Consider the following 17,995-nt stretch of genomic DNA (forward strand, 5'->3'; position numbering starts at 1 on the left):
GTGTTGTGTTTCATTTCCTATACAGCTCTCTATCATCTCTGGGTAGTGTCTGCAGTATGTAAAACTACAAAAATAAATAATCCAGTCATAATTTTACAAATGACTAGCCTATAGAAAGGCATATGATTTCCAAAACCACCCCTACTTTTCAAGCGGGTAACACATTAGAAGCGCAACCCTCCATAGCTTCCCAGGTCCATGTGTGACTAGTTAGCCTAGTACGGGTTATCTTCCTATAATTCTGGCCTTGTAGTCTTACTTAACCAAGTATAAAACCAGGGTAACAAGTCACAGAATTCTAATAACAAAAACCGGACCACTCTAACTAGTCACGCAAGGAAATGGGGAATTATGCAGTTATAGGCAGCGAGCTTCATGAGCTACCTGTAACGGGGTGAACTAAATGAAACTATAGGCTTCTCGAGTTGTTTTGCCCAGAAACATGGCGCTTACTTCCGACACGTACTGTGAACATAGTTAGTGCTCTAGTTCAATATTGACCTTTGAGACTGACTTTAAGATGGCCGGTGTTCCTACAGCTTTCACGTTCGTAACATAAGCTCCCTACATCACGAGCCTCGCCCTTAGCAGTGGGCGGGACATAGCTAAAGCTATACACCGAAGTGGGCAGTTGTACGCGCATGCGTAATGAGTCACATTGGCTCCTCCCAGCTTGTTTTGCCCTCACTCGTCCTGTCCTGGGTCACTTCAACCCTGGCGACAGCCGGAGAGGACTCCGCTTTTCCAGGCACGTGGTCTTCCCACTTGTTCAAAGACGAAAGGAAGCAGCACCAGCGGTGGAAGGTAACAGGGGTATAGCCGCTTCGGAGAAAAGGTGCGGACAAATGTTATACTTTTATCCACCTTTTTGTCTTCACTCTTAGGCACGAGATACTTGGTAGCATTAATTCCCTCCAGGCGGCAACGCCTGTGACCTCGGTCTGGTTAGCTGAGTTCCTGTACATTCTTTTGGAGACTTGGCGACTGAAGCGGAGCGCGAGCTCCTTCTCGAGGGCGGGTGGACGCGAAGAGGGGAGTTCCAGTTGGAGACGTCAGCCAATCATACCGTTATGTAAAATACAGCGCCCCCCCCACCCCAAGTTGGACCATGAGTGCATTGAGAAGCGGAGTCAAGGAATATGTGTGAGACAGCGGGCGTGGTTGGCGTAGGGTAAAAGTATGTTGTGTTCAGGGGTATTTACGATCTGGCTAGGCCTTGCCAAGGGACGTTCTGGTGACTCGAGGAGGAGCGAATTTACGCACTCGATGACCTCTAGATTAAAGAGGGTGCTATCTTTGACCTACGTCCACTGCCACGGGACGTAGGTCATAGACTGGTTCATTCCGCACTCCTTCCTCACACCCTTACGCGTTTCCTTGGCTCACAGAAAAGTCAACACTCCGCTTTCCTGCACCTGACAGCCTAACTAGTCCTTCTTTGGCTACTGTCGCCCCAGCTTTCTTGTAACCAAAATAGTTCCTAGGCCCAACGACCTACCCTCTGGATTCATGTGTCCTCCAGTCTGACCCCTGGTTATGTGTCTCTAAGATCGACCCTATATATATTTGTGTTCCATTGGTTGTCCTATGCTTGCCGCCACCTCTCTGTAATCATTACAGCCTGCCCCAGTATAAATGTGCAGCTTCTCCTAACCTCTTCTTTATTCGTGGCCAAAAATGTTCATTCCCTCCCCGCTCTTTACTTGGTCAGCCTTATTACCTCTGAATTTCTGGGCATTACATAACGCCCACATTTAACGCATTCGGGGGGCACGCTTTAAGCGCCCTGAACTTTTTTTTTGTAATGATTGAGAGCCATAGACCAAGTGAGGCGACATAATCTGATGGGAGTGACTATTACTGGACTGCGACCATGTAACTGCAGCCGTCTTTTTTTCTACCGGTAAACGGGTTTTGCTATCCTGATGGTTTCTGTTTCTCACAGCACAGCTGCTGCATTATGACCGCCAATTAAAACATCTCGCAATTTCTAGTGAGGGACTATGGTCGCTAACTTGCTTTTTTTTTAAAGCTCAGCCGTCTGGTATTACCCATGCTTGTCAGGTAGTTCATTATTATTATGGATATTAGTGAGTTTGTGTTAATACTGATCACGCGGCATGTGTCTATGTAGCTTATACGTTATTCTCCGTTGGTTGCAGAGCTAGTGGCACTGGGTTGGGAATTATTTTCCAAAGAAGGGGGTTTATGCTGTTTCTGAAGTGCTTGATGTGGCGATTTGCCCAAAGACAAAGGATGTGCACGCTTTTCCTTTTGGGGGAAAGTAAAATTTTCAACTCATTTTTTCAGTGAAAATGTGAAGGGATTAAATATACAAGCAAGCCCCAACATGCTATCACCTTACAATGCCTGGCATCCTTTTGGCTTTACCAGTGCTTGTGTTTTTTTTTTTTTTTTTTCTTTGCAGAAACCTATTGTTGGGGAACAACAGTAACGTCCTGCGAAAAACATAAAAATAAAAGCACTGACAAAGCCCAGTGTTTGGCTACCAACTATAAGGTCTATAAATTGGGAAAACACAAATATTTTTTGGTCTCAAAAAGACAACTTTGTGTGTGGATGTGCTCCTTGGGAAAGGCCTAGACTCAAATATTCCTCTACGCTAATGTCGATTCTTGTTACATGGTCCTCCAAACAATTTACATGTTGTTTTAGGGATAGTCTTAAATATTCACTTTTTTCGCTTTGTAGTGTTCTTTTAAGTACCCGTGTGTTTTAAATTTCTGCAAACATGATGCTTGACTTACAGTCCTGGGTGATGTACAGTGTTTTATTTGTAATGTACTTGGCATTCATGTGGGAGCTCATTCTAGAATGTCTGTCATAGGCTTGTTTTTATTTTTGCTTCACGTATAGCCGACAGGTTTAATGCTGAAAGGGCATTTTTGTGTTCTTTGTGAAGCAATTGGGGCCAAATTGCTGAGTAGTTATTTTTTCTTTTTTTCTTTTTTCAATCATGTTTGTTTATCGGAGGACTGATGTACCCTGACCAGCCAACTATTTGGGCGTGTTTCTCACATTATAAAATGACTTAACCTTTGCACCCTTGTCAGAGAGACTGGATATTGACGTCTCGCCCACAAACAATGTATTTATTAGTACTGTGCATTAACTTTGCTTATATGATGTATGCGCTCTGCTTATTACATCCGTTGCCTCCTGCTGAAGCTGTTATCAAGGTCGTCAACTATAGTTGTCTGCCAACTACATAATGCGTGTCAACTTTCCCTCGAGAATTTCTTGTTATGAGTTGTGAAGCATTAACTCCTTTACTGAAAGCGTAACAGTTATGAGATGGTAGAGGATCACTGTTGAGAAGTGCTATGTTTGCCTCATTTATTAATATTTGTTGGAGTGCTTTACCACTAACCACTGAAGTTTGGGCCAGTAGTTTAGGCATTCTGTACTTTATTACATGGTCTTTTAATCTACCTATTTTACCCAGAGACAGGATGACCTATTAACAGTACAATTTCTGTAGCTAGTACCTCTAAATTAATTTATCCTGTGTACGCCTTTCTCAAGCAAAGCAAAAGTAGTTTTTGCCATTCTTTACATCTTTACTTTCGTATGTTTTCGCAGCTTCTGGTAATTCATCTGATTGTATCCCCCTCCCCCTTTTTATGTTGTTAAGGTCTGGTTTTGTTGACTTTAGAGTTGCTGGTGTCGTTCCCCTGAAGATTACAGCACGGAGTAGCATTCCGAGCCGCTTTACTGTCAACAACCATCCAATAAATGTTTTACTTTGAAAGTACTTTCTTTAAGAGAATCAATTTATGGTAGACATTTCTGCCAAAGTACATATCCCGTGATGATTGTCATTTCACTGTAAAGATATGATATCTTCGGTCACAGCAAGGTAGTGGCTCATGCTTCTCGAAGATCATAATTGTGTGCTCGGTCTACTTCTTAGTGGAGTTATCCCCCTACTAACCATTATCTGTTGAGCTCATACTGTTATATGGCTCAAAATGAAGGTGTGAGCGTTAAATGTAAACAGGAGGCTACATATTGGCAATCTTTTTCGTATTTTGGTCTTGGAAGGGGAAAGAAAACCTTTGAGTGATCAGAAGTTTCTGAATAAGCCACTTTTGAATTGTAATCAAAACAATTTCCCAATGGAACAACCTGTAACCTACAGCCTTTGCACCGCTTAGTGCCCTTTTTGTTAAAACATTGTGGACTTTTCGATCACTCAGTAAAGCCAGTGTAGTAAGTACAGGGATGTGGAATTCCTATCGCCCGACGGGACATCTTGTTTGGGGTCAAGGGCAACAAGTTTTTATGTTTACTTTGTCCTTGGGACAAGTAGGCCCAACCCCCTGCAGCACAAACCCTTTGGCTGCCTGTTTACAGAGAGTTGAACTCTCTGCAGTTGAGGTAATGTGTTTCCAAAAGATAATGCTGTTCGAACTTGTATTTATGGTTCATTATTTGAAAGCCTACATTATTAGGGTGCGTGCTGTAAATAAATGTTTTAAGGTCACACTTCACTACTGACGTTGGTTCCAGTACAAAAAACAAAAACGTTTACACACATGTTTGAAAAGTTTAGGCTAAGAGGCTAAGTATAATGCTCCCAGAATGCTCTTTGATTATATGCAAATGAAGTGTCATTTAGTCAAATGTGTTGATGCATGCTAGTATTTCCCAAAAATATTTCTAATGGAAAATCAGTGTAACCATTTTCAACACGATTATGGGAAGCATGAAAATAAACAAACACTGACAAAGCCAACTGATCTGACATATTTTTATAAGTCTTTTAGTTTCATCAATGCGTGTCTTGTTTTGACATGGCTTTTGTAACACTTTATTGTTGTGGGAGCTACCAGGCCCTCAACATTGTAACAAACATTGGCAAACCCCCCCCCCCAAAAGTTTTTGAACTCTTAAAGCACGCGTTGCCACCAGCGGCATAACAAAGGCCCCGCAGCCGCCCTCCAGGGGGCCCCGTCAGCACAGCACCTGCCCTGAGTGAGTCTGGAGAGGGGGCTCCTCCATGTTCTTTGCAAAGGGGCACCCTCCAGTTTCGTTACGTCACTGATTGCCACTGTAGTTCCTGACACTGAACAAAACTACTTTGTGTGGCAATATGCTCCTTGTGGAAGAGCAGAATGCGATCACTCACAGTAAAGCCAGCCGAAAGAGAGAGAAATAGAAGTTTAATAAAAACAAAATGTCTTTGTTAACACCAGACCTAATTAGGGACCAAGACCCACATGTAGGTAGCTTTTTGCATGTCGCAAACAGCGACTTTCGCTGTTTGCGACGTGCAAAAAGCACATTGCGATGCACAAACCCAGTTTTGCGATTCAGTAACCTGGTTACCGAATCACAAAACGGGTTTGCGACTCGCAATTAGTAAGGGGTGTTCCCTTCCTAATTGCAACTCGCAGTGCAATGTAGGATTGTTTTGTGACCGCGAATGCGGGTGCACACCAATCGCAGTTTGCACCCATTTCAAATGGGTGCTAACACTTTCGCAAAAGGGAAGGGATCCCTATGGGACCCCTTTCCCATTGTGAATGTCACTGTAAACATTTTTTCAGAGCAAGCAGTGGTCTTGCGGACCACTGCCGGCTCTGAAAAAATGAAACGAAAATGTTTCATTTTTCGTTTTTGTTATGCATCTCGTTTTCCTTTAAGGAAAACGGGCTGCATTACAAAAAACCCCCCAAAAAACTGCTTTATTGAAAAGCAGTCACAGACATGGTGGTCTGCTGTCTCCAGCAGGCCACCATTCGTGAGGGGGTCGCAAATTGCGACCCACCTCATGATTATTCATGATGTGGGCATTTGCAAAGCCCTTGCGAATCACAGATGGTGTCAAGGACACCATCCTACATTTGGATTTGCGACTCGCAATTTGCAGGTCACAAATCTGAACCTACCTACTTGTGGCCCCAAATTCTTAAAGAAAGTCACAAAAGTGCACCCATGGTATATGTTGTACCCCTATAAAATATTTGTGAACTGTATTTTAGCGTGGGTAAATACGATGTGTAGATTTGCTCATGTGAAAATCTATTGAGCATTTGCAAGTTCATTTTCCCTCCAGCACTTTCTTCCCAACCCTGGAAGAAGTTCTAATTCTGCCATTGTCAGGAGTAAATGTCCAACCTTTCTTATTATGGGAAAATATTAGAGAGAAGCTGGTAAAAATCTTTAAAACATGCAGGTTAGTAGGTTTGCAGACTCAAAGGCATTCCAGCCCTGGAACTATTGCTTTCTGCTTCCTCCAGCCCCAGTATGCAGATCTGCTACAGTGGGGATTGAAATTCCAAGTATTCAAGCCCTACTATGGTAGTAGCCCTGGCATAATCAGAGAGGCTATTAATTGCTGCCATAATTTGTCGCCACACTACATGGCACCAAAGGGACAAGTAGATCCTTTTACTGGACAAGTAGATTTGAGAAGCAACCTGTCCCCTGGACAAGTAGATATTTTAATAAATTCCACACCCCTGAAGTAGTTTGAAGACTTGAAAGTATGAAAATTAAATCGCGTGACCTTCTGCATTGTTAAACAATGCAATTAAAATATGCACCATAAATAGAATAAATACTGTGGTGGAAGTAGCCAAAACTGACTGCCAAGCCAATAAGTCATTGTTACTAAAATGATCAGGAGCTCCCTGGCTGCTAGTATCAGTCTTTAAGCCATTCGGCCGAAGGAATGAGGGAAGTCGGGAAACAAACCTCAGTCTGGGTACACATGCTGATGTCGACTTGGTGGTCTACACTGACTTGCATATCTAGCTGAGACCAGCATTACGTTTAGCAGGGAGAGAATGGAACATCAGGTGATGCAGCATTTTTTCCAGAATACTGCATTGTGATTTGGTGGGAAGAGGCGACTCTTGAAGATAAGAACTGACATTGTCGGATAAGAAGCTTGCTACGAAGCAGCTTTACAAATAAGTCCCTACTGCAAAGGTTAGTTCAGATTAGAAGACGGACTACAATTGCAATGTGGGATCTGTAATGTAGAGCAGTGGTTCCCAACCTTTTGACTTCTGTAGACCTCCACTTTATCATTACTGAACCCCCACTCTTAATCATTATTGGAATCCAGGAACCGCTACTGAGTCATTACTGGAAGCCAGGGACTCTGGCCTAAACATTGTTTATTTGAAACGCGTAACAAAACACAAGAAATGCAGAAACTAGTATTCCATCAGACATGCACAAATGATACCACATTTTATTTTTTGCAAACAAAAAATAAATATATATATACATATATCTATATATAATAATTTTTACATTTTATTGGAAATGTTGTAATTTTTCTAAATTCAGTTAAATCCATGCATCCATACTGTACTGTTTGGTGCACCTGAACCGCTCTCACAAATCAAGCTGATGATACCAATTTAATTTTTCAAATTCCGTGACACACAGGGTATGTTTTAAATTATTCAGTTGTGTATTTAGCCACTTTATTTGTATTCACTTTATTAGTTAATTTTCTAAGTCCATGGTTCCTATCCTGTGGTTCGGGGACCCCTGAAGGTCTGCAAAGACTCTTCAGTGGGTCTGCGACTGCTTTTGAAATTCTTAAATATTATTAAAGTGTATATAAATAAGTGGCTAAATGTAAAATTTAAAACCATACTGTAAATGTAAAAGGAATTTGTAATTGTAGGCTAAAAATTAAATGAGTCTCCTCAGATTGACTCATGGGCGCAGTACAGGTGCATAAAACAATGTAGTATCGACGATGTGTGGCTAAAATTGATTTTTTTTATGTTTGTTTGCAAATTAGATAAATGTATTATTTTTGTAGATGTTTGAATGCTTGTTTCTGTATTTTTTTTATGTATTGCAGTTCAAATCATCTTCAATGTTTAGGCCGGGGTTCCGGTTTCCAACAGTGATTCAGTGGAGCGGTGGGGAAGGAGGGATTCTCAGTTTCCAGTAATGATAACGTGGGGCTCCACAAACGGTAATAGGTTGAGAACCACTGTTCCTAAGCTGTCACAGACCTCCTGTGGAGGCTTCGTGGACCCTCAGGGTTCCCTGTACCACATGTTGGGACCCACCACTGTAGAGGTTTTCACTAGGAGGGAAACCTATTGTAAGTAGCCTGAAGGGTCCATAAGCATCTCATATCTAAACATGGCTTGAAGCATTTAAAAAAAAAAAAAAAAAAAAACACTGATAGAGAGCGCTGTAGTGCCAGGGTGTGTGTTCTTAAAATGTTTAGCCATGTTGCACAACATGCCAAAAAGCATTGACAAAGCATATACCTTTTTTTCTTCTTCTTGGGGAACGAGGACTTTAAGGCTGGCGGCTCTGTGAATCACTGCTGGATACAACCTTCTTTTAATGTTCCATAGCTGGTAAATAACATAAAATGCACTAAGTGAAAATATGTTTGGTTTGGTCTTTTTCTTTGTAGGGATGTATGCTACTTCTCAGCATTTGTCCTGCTCCCAAAATGGATTTATTTGTATCGAATGCTGGTCGCCTTGATTTTTTGTTTTTGTTTCGTGCTTCAGGGTGTATGCTGATGAAATGGTATTTATTGTACCTAGCAGGATTTTTTCCGCCCCACTCTGAAGAGAATACAGATGTTAATCGGAGGGGGTCTTGGACCTGAAGTCGACATTTTGTGGGATTGGAATGCTCTGTGGCATGCACCTCTGTCTAGAGACCCTGCTCTTTGCTTCTGCCTTCTTTTACACAATAAAAAATATTGAGTGCAGATGTATTTTAGAAGTGTCACGAAAATTAGAATATAAGAAATATGCCATTACACTCTACATCGGTCTACTCTGCCACTCCAGTGTATGCCTCTCTACACAACTCCACACTATGCCTACACTATTACCCTTAGAATCCAATACCCATACTCTCCCCTAAGCCATAAAACCTTTACCACCCAATACCCTTACCCAAGCCTAAAAATACCATTACCACCTAATTTCCTTACCCACCCCAAAACCCTAAAAACACCCTTACCACACAATAAGCGTACCTACTCCTGTGTGTGTATGTATATTTTCACTGATAATAAAAAAAAAAAAAAAAAAAAAATTACAGGGCTTTTATAGTTAGGCTCACGGTTTAAATGTACCTGTTATTGTAGATATTTTGAGTAACTATAACTCTTTCCCTGCACGCATGTTACCATGCAGGAAAAGAGATGAAAACTCCGCTTTCAGCAAGCAAGAGCATTTTTTTAATTTTTTTTTACAGCTCCCGCTTGCTGAAAGTGGAGTGTTTAGCTTTTGCTTGGCAGGTGCTGTCACAGCCCTACCAAGCAAAACAAATAGCTACCTCCAGAGGGTGGGCACCTCTGGAGATGGCACAAGCTGGCCCGGAGGTGGAAGTGGGGGTGGTTGCCAGCCCCCAGGGCCATATGGGGCTCCAGGTTAGGGGGGAGACCCGCCCCCCCCTTTGCATTTTATTTGCATCGGAGAGCCCGTGTAAAGCATAGCCTTGGGGTAGAGGGTCAGAGCGGAACCCTTGTACCAAGGCTAAAGGGGTAGGGTATACATACCCTGCCCTACCCCCTTTTTTTTTTTTTTTAAATCTTTAGTTCGTTCTTAATTTCTTTCTCTCTTTTGGGACTCGGCTGAAACGGAGTCCCCAAAGTGGCTGCCAACATTTTTTGGTTTAAAGTGTTGGCAGGCAATCGGCTCTCAGCAGGAGATCTCCATTAATACGCTGTCCTAGATATAAAAGCAAAAATAAATTTGTATATCTCAAACTACTGAATGTATTTACACCAATAAAAGGGTGATCTGCAGACCAAAAGCTACCTTTTTGTCAAATTTGGTGTAATTCCGTCCAGCGGGTCGAGCTGCAGACCTTTTTAAAGGGTCTATGGGAATTAACATGGGAGACACAGTCTTTTGATCTCCCCCTCTTCCCGGCCTCTGCTTGATGGATCACCCCTGAAACTTTCCATGCAGAATAAGATTCTTTGGCACACTTTTTGGGGAACTTTTGTGAATATTCGTGAAATGTCGCCAAAGATAGCTAATTTAAAAAACACTTTTTATATGGAAATTAGATCCCAACTACAACTACCTACTGGTGACCACACTCGCACACATTTATACTTATCTTAAATGTGTGATAGACATGCATGGTAAAATCTACTTTGTAAAGGCTGTTTCCTGCATGATGTAAGGACATGATGAAACTGTAATGGGTGTGGTCCTTTACCTACCATATGTGTCTCAAGCCAACAAAGAAAGAAATGAAGTGCAAGAGGTGGAAAAACTCTACTGAGAACTAGGACCCATACTTATAAATCAGCTTGATTGAACACCACTTGAACCCCATTTGGTCTGGTGGCCTAATTAGCTTTGAGGCAAACTTAAGTTAGTTAATTTCTGAAACAATGAACACAAGTTTTGGCTGACTATCTTAGACACAGTGCACTTCAGTCAGTTGCATCAACACCCAGGCAAAAAGTGGGGGAGGGTACTGCACCCTCAACCCAGCTTTCCTACATTTTCCATCCACAGTACAGTGTCTCTTTTTCAAGACTGATAGCAGTTCCCTCTTCCTTTACCAACAATTGTCATCAAACAGAACATAACTGCTCCTGCTCATATTTCCTTTGGTAGGAGTAAATGTAGTCAAGTATGACTCGGCCTTGGTGATGATTTGGTTAAATACTTTTGTGTTAAATCAGCAAATCGCCCTTAAAAGACAGTAAAATACTTTCCAACTCACTCTTTATGTAATGCATCTTAAAGGGTCAAACCTGAGCTATTTTTAATCAGTTTTTTTTCCAACCTTCTTGTTCTTCTCTTACTAGCTGGAAGGCGATCCCCCAATTTTAAAGTGATGTTTGGTAATATTTTGACCCAAACTGTTGCATGCAATATCTAGTTTTGCAATTAGTGGGGTTCTTGTTGCTTTTTGGTCTTATGACCACTTCCATGTCTAAGACTAGTGGCCAAGCTCAAGATTTATAATTATATAATCAATGAGACTGGCCCTTTTTCCTAGTCTAAATGTATACATTACTGGGTAATTGGACTCTGTGCGACCATTTAAAATACACACAGGCCTCCATCCACTAAGAAGTATGTAAATGCCTTCTCCAGTTTACTGCTCCTGCCCGGATAAAATCTCACCCCTTGTATACCCCAGAAATGATCTTCCTCAGTTAGGATGCAAGTTAAGGAGTCCCTATATGTAATAGTATTAAAGTTTCACAGACTAAAATGTGTTGTTTTGAGTGAACATAGTAGTTAACTCTAATTGCTAAGACCTTCTCTTTCAGTACTGCTCACATCTCCATGTTAATTGCATTATGGCCATTAGGAATTTAGACATTAAATAAATCCACTGGTGCCTCACCACCTGCCGGTGCCACTAACCTGATATGCTGTACATTCAACAAGAGCATGCTCTTTACAATCAATGGGTCAATTTTAATGAGTAATGTAGTAGCAACCCACACTGCGAGAATTAACCTCCACCCTCCCCCTGCCAGATGGCCCAGTCTGAAGCATAGATACCCCCTCCACATTGTTTCACATGTTTCCTGAAAGCAGCACAGCATGTCTCATTATCACTGATAAATCATAGCCACTCCCAATCTTAAACTTTAAGAGCCAACTCTACTAGGTTCCATCTAAGTAATGTTAGTGACTACTCATCCCTAGTGTGCATCACTTTAACCTCCACCACATTATTTCCATTGCAACTGTTATACAGATAATCATCCAGCCTAATGCTTAAAGCTATACAGGTCTGAGGGAAATGCATAATGAAATCCAAGGTATGCCTTCCAAGGTATGGGTTCCAAATCAAATTTATTGCTTCTGGTAGCCCCATCTCCCTAATTATCCTTGCCAGAATGTTGATTACTCCTCTCAGTTGCTAATTGCTTGTTCCAGTCTGTGATTAACCCGAAGCCATTTTAATGAGTCATTGCAAGATATTTGGCCTCATAAAAGGTACTCGTTGGCAACGGTAAAACAATTTTGTAGGGTGGTAATTGTCACTCTGAATATTTTACGTTCTTCTTGGGTGGGGGGAAAAATGGAATGACATAAATTCCCATTACCTACATGGATTTGAACTTGCAAGGTTTGTTAGGGATATTTGACACCAGTAATGAATGGGTAAACCCTGGCTTAGCTGCAAACACAAATTCCACTATGGCAATATCTTTAGAATTTATAGCACTAAGACAAGGAATCATACACAACCTGTCCAGCATCAGTGATGTATTTAGGGGACAGTGTTCTGAAGTATCTGGGAGTAAATCAAAGTCTAGAATAAATATACTGGAAATGATAAGTCTAGAGCACTTCACTTCTGGTAGAGAAAGTTGCATTTCATTAATAAGAGCCTGCGCTTATGTAAAGTTTTCATAAAATTCAGCCTTAGGGTTAAAGGCAGAAGCTGGCACGTCCAATATGGGTAACTGATGGTCATTTGGTTGCAAGCAGATTGCATCACTAGCTTTCAGGGAACCTGGAGACTTTTTGACTACTTGTGATGCATTTTTAGGAACTCGTCATTTTTTGCTTTCTCCTGTTTCTTTTGAGAATTTATCATAGATGATCCTATTTTTCCTGCATAAAATGGGGGAAAATAAGAACACTGGACGAAACATCGTTTTCTTCCTTAGTTTTTATAGGAAGCACTGAGGGGCCAGTATTTCCTCCTTAGCCGAAGGTTTGTGATGAGTCTTCACAAGTGGATCCTTAAGTAACTTCTTTAACACAGAGACTATATTCTTGGCTTTGTGTGATTTATATATATTTTTTAAGTTGTGTAGTAACAGTTTGTAAGAGGAGGAGTTAGGAGCTAATGGCGAAAATTTGATAGCATTCCTATTGGGGATTAAAACCGTAAGTGAGTAGTAATCAGCAAGGGTGGTGATACAAGATGAGCAAGTGGATCATCCCTCCCCCCCCCCCCCCCTTACTTTATGCAACCCCGTATTAATAAACCGAGGCCCGGTTTGTGTAGTTGCCTCCTAAATTACTTGGCTCGTTGGAGTTTCATTCGTTTTGGTATCATATAATTTTGCTTCTATTTTATGCTGGTTTATATAGTCATAGTTTTAGAAGATTAAACCCTGCATTAATGTGCCAGATAGATTTTTCAGGTTCTTAACCAAGGCCTTCAGCATGTCTCTTAATGTTAAGACATGGTCATTTCCTGCAGCTTTTTTTTCTTTTTCTTTTTTTTTTCCCCAATAAAATCAAATTGATTTAAATACTACATGGAGGGCAAGGAATGATTCAGAGACCAAATAGAATTGTATTGAAGAACTGGGAAAGGCAGGCTCACCTCTCCCAGCGGTGGAGGGGACACCCTAGGCCTTCAGGGTCTCTTACCAGCAAAGAACACAACAGGCGGAGTCACGACTGATGAGGAAGAGAAAAGTTTTATTAGTAAAACAGATAATAGCTCGAGCTGAGCACAGTGTCCCAGGACAGTCTGAATGACTTTCCTACGGAGGCTGGCTGCTTCATTCTGCAGCGTACAATCTTATATAGTTAAGCTGCCCCCCTTCAGCCAGGAAGCCACCACTCCATATCTGGCGAACACAAAAGCTTCAAACAGTTCTCCTTTTAACCCGAGAGCATCTTGCTGACGTACATACATTTGATTAGTCTTTCCTGCTTGTACTCCCACTGTCTCGGGAGTATCCTGCTAATACACGGCAAAGTGACAGTTCATTTGTCAAATGTCAGTCTTATCACAGTTGGTTTGATAATTTACGAGGATATCCCTTGCAGGAGGCCCCTGGAATGCGGTGGGAAGAGGTACAGTTCTGTTCGTGCACAATGATAAGAAGGATACAGCTGTGGCTCGGTATCCTGAAAGTCAGCTTGGTTAGATAAGTGGAGAGGCCCAGAGAAGGAAATGGTTTTACACAAAAACTGAGTTCACAGGGAAGTCAACTTACACAGTTTAAATGAAGAGTCAGCTTTGTCGAGCACATGGCAATATTAATGGAATACGCAGAAATAAAGTCTGAGGCAAATACATCTCGGATTATTATTTAACAATCCCTCCTTTTGCCATTGCGAGGCAAATTTCTGTTCAGTTCACTTCTATCTTTAGAAGCTCATCAATTTGTTGTTGAAGCATTAGTCGCTCAGTATTCTCTTTGATATTGGTGGGTTTGGGTGTTAACATCGAAGCACAGACCCCACACAATGCAGGACCACATTGTACGCATAGACAGCATGTGAAGAATGTGGCAGCTATGATAGCCAGGAATATCAAAACCTTCCAACCCCAGGAGACCAACACCTGCCACAGACCTGAAGTCCAAGACCAAGGCGTACCGTTGTCCTCATGTATAACCGATGCTATTTTATGTAATCTTGAAATGGCTGCAAATACTGAGGGTGAATTATCTGGTATGTAAACGCAGCAGCTGGCCCCTATGATGCGACAAGCTCCACCCCTATCTGCTAGTATGACGTCAAGCACCATTCTGTTCTGAAGAGCTACCATCCGGGTAGCTTGGAGTTCTGCGGTGTTATTGGCAAGTGCTCCAGCTGTTTCATTTATCGTAGCCTCCAAGACTCGCGTTAGTCGTCGTATTTGCAGACTGTTCACCGAGGGCCCCCAAAAGGGTAGCAGTCCTTTTGTTATATCCATGAACAGCTGTGCGGAAGTGTCTGTTTGGTCTACAGTATCTCTTCTTTGTCGATGATACGTAGGTGGCTTGTTGAACGTTGGTGGGAGAAGGAAGGCAATATAGCAAATGCCGCTCCAACCAGGTGGCAGCCAGGTGTAGGCCTTACTCCCACATACAAAGTATAGTCCTGTAGGTGCATTGAGGTAAGGGGTGGAGGTGTTGTACGTGATGGTCGCATTACAGACTCTGACTCCGACAGGTATGCGTCCTTGTCCGCAGATACAGAGTGGGGCCTGCCGAGGTCTGATAGATATTGTTTTTGGTTTCATGGAGACCGGACCAAATGTATATTCCATGAGTCGATAGCGGGGCAAGGTCATGATCCTACGCATTGTTGGAGAATCCGTACAATTGCACGCGATGTGTATCTTGGCTTGAAACTGAAGGATAAAGTCTTCAAAGAGTGTGTTGTTCGTTATGATACCAGGTCGTCTCACAGGCCTAGAACCGGGTAGGGGGGTCTGTATTGAAACATTGGACATTAAGGAACAAGTGTAGGCAGCCGTTACAGGAAAGACTGGAAACTGAAATGCATGAGCAGCCGTATGAGGAAAATGACCACAAACCCAACAGTCTGTCAAGTTTGTAACAAGTTGATGTTGATGTAGCATCTGGATGAACGTATTATTGTCATATTCTTGTCTCCTGGCATGTATCTCAGGTGGTAGAGATACATGTGTATGCATGGGCGCAGACGTTGGTGTAGGAGGCTGTCTTTTCTCTGTAGCAGTGTGGATGGTCCAGCCAATGCACGCTAATATGACAAGAAGCACTACAATTATCGCCAGACACGTTGTACGTGGACCAAACAATTTTTTTAAATGTTTAATTTTTCTCAGTTTCTGTCTCTGTACGCTCTTCTCGTAATCTGAATACATAGTCCTTTTCCTTTCTCAAGTCTGCTCTTCTCACTGGCAGTGATCAATATCAAATTTAGTTATTCAGTACCTGCGTGCCACCCAGCCTCCCCTAGGTGCTGCCCGTGACTGGTGGTTGCTCCACCGGTGGGTGATTCCAGCAGTCCTATTGACACTCTCTGGTCCGCCACACCGGACAAAATCACGGCCCTGCAGCGAATGTTTGACTGGATGCAACAGGTAAACGATGAATCATCTATTCAATGTTGGTGACGTTTGCGGAGGTCATATCTCGCAGAACCAGGCTCAGTCTGATCCGGAAACAAGGGAACAACTGGAACACCTTCAGGTGTTGCTCCCCGAAGGACCGAATCACTCTCCTCCTGGGTGGCTGTCCACTCTATCTGCGCGTCACTGAAAGGAACAAAAGTGGGTACTTTCTCGCATTCGTCGTCACCTTGACCCTCTTTCACCCACTGATCGTATGGTAAGGGCAAAGGTACCCTTTTGCAGTGTGAAGCGTGGATCCAATTCTTTGCTCCCTCGACTTTCACAGCAGTCCTGGTAGCAAGGAGTACTTGGCGGGGGCCTTTCCACCGGGGCTCAAGACTCTTTTTGCGCTGGAAATTCTTGGTGAGGACCCAGTCACCAGGCTCGATACAGTGGCCTGGAGTAAGAGGTAATGGTGGCAGAATATCCTTCACCTGCTGATGAATGAGACGTAAAGAGTTAGTGAGTTCATTGAGGTAATCCATCAATACAGGGTATGGTAAATCTGAGTATTTCTTTGGCCTTGGAACTCCCCACACATTAGCCGGTCTCCCCATGACCACTTCATATGGCGAGAGACCTGACTTGGAATGTGGTGTAGCCCGAAATGACAACAGGGCCAGGGGGAGAGCATCAGGCCACGATATGCCTTTGTCAGCACATATTTTGGACAACTTCAATTTGAGTGAACCATTATATTTCTCAACTAGTCCTGCAGCTTGTGGATGGTTGGCAGCATGGAATTTCTGTCTAATTCCCAATCCTTCACACACCTTTTTCATCACCTGACCTGTAAAATGGCTGCCATTGTCTGACCATGCAATTCGAGGCATTCCAAACCGGGGAAAGAACTCTTTCAAGAGTACCTTAGCAGTTGTGAGGGCTGTGTTGTCCCTTGTAGGATAGGCTTCTACCCATTTGCTAAACATGCAGACGACCACCAATACATACTTCAAATTGTTACATCTTTCCATTTCGATGTAATCCATCTGTATAGCTTCAAATGGATAATCAGGGGGCGCGAAATGGCCGGGAGGTACTTTAATGCCCTTGCCAGGATTGTGTTGCATGCAAATCATACAGTGTTTAACCAACTTCTCAGCTGCCTTTGGAATATTTTTGTTGTACCAGACAGGGGCAAGAAGTTTGCATATCCCTGCTGGACTGATGTGTGCTGGACCATGAGCCATTGTCACTACAGGAAGGACATACCCATCAGGAAGCATCCATCTCTGGGCTTCTGACAAGTCTGTCCAACACCCTGTTTCTTCATTAAACCTCGCTTGTGTCTCCTTCCATGATGCCAATTCCACTTCCGTCGCTTCTGCCTGTATGCTTTTCACACTCTCTACCGTGTCCTCAAACATCCCGTTATCTGGGACCCATCTGGCCGGTCCCGCTACATACATCTGGTTTTTCGTCTGACGTGCTGTTTCCTTCGCTACCTGATCTGCAAAGGCGTTCCCTTTCCCTACGTGATCAGTGATCTTTCTGTGTGCGCTGCATTTCACAATGGCCATGGTCCGTGGCAGGGCTAGAACGGAGAGCAGTCTGTGTATTAACCCCCCATGTTGTATGTGGGTGCCGTGTGATGTGAGAAAGCCTCTTTCCGCCCACAATCTGCCAAAATTGTGTGCCACTCCAAACGCGTATTGACTGTCAGTGTAGATATTGACATCTAAATCTGTGCTTATTTCACAGGCTCTAATCAGTGCCACTAACTCAGCCGCTTGTGCTGAATTATGTGGTATCCGACGTGCTTCAACTACTGCCGTTAGTGTTGTGATAGCATATGCAGCTGATGTGGTGCCATCAGGTAATTTGAGACATGAACCATCAATGTACAAGGTGCCTTGGGGGTTACTTAGAGGCGTGTCTTGCAGATCTACCCTTCCTTTCGTTTCCTCCTCTGTCCTGATAATGCAGTCATGTATATCAGTATGTGTATCTTCAGAGCTTTCAGTCAGGGGTAATAACGTTGCGGGATTCAAGGTAGTGCATCTTTTGATGGTGATGTGACTGGCAAGAAGTGTTAACTCATAACTGGTCAGGCGGGCATTTGTAAGGTGTTGTGTCTTAGTTTTGTTAAGTAGGGCATCAACGGCATGTGGGACCAACAATAATAATGAAGTATCCATAACTATTCCAGCTGATTGGCGCACTGCTACTGCGGCTGCAGCTACAGCCCGTAGGCAGCTTG

General features: G+C 42.8%; 1 protein-coding gene across 6 annotated transcripts in view; it reads left to right on the forward strand.

Annotated features, from left to right (window-relative positions):
• The first annotated feature begins 655 nt into the window (after positions 1 to 655).
• Positions 656 to 17,995, forward strand: part of OGDH (oxoglutarate dehydrogenase) — an 833,675-nt gene continuing 816,335 nt past the window's right edge. For 2 of the 6 annotated variants that reach the window (XM_069214267.1, XM_069214270.1), the window contains exon 1: positions 656 to 835. The gene's annotated coding sequence lies outside the window, so the exon portion shown is untranslated. The remainder of the gene's footprint in view (positions 836 to 17,995) is intronic. The other 4 variants (XM_069214266.1, XM_069214271.1, XM_069214268.1 and 1 more) reach the window with 3 other exon arrangements.

The sequence above is a fragment of the Pleurodeles waltl genome, chromosome 11 (assembly GCF_031143425.1).
Source record: "Pleurodeles waltl isolate 20211129_DDA chromosome 11, aPleWal1.hap1.20221129, whole genome shotgun sequence".
Lineage (NCBI taxonomy): Eukaryota > Metazoa > Chordata > Amphibia > Caudata > Salamandridae > Pleurodeles > Pleurodeles waltl.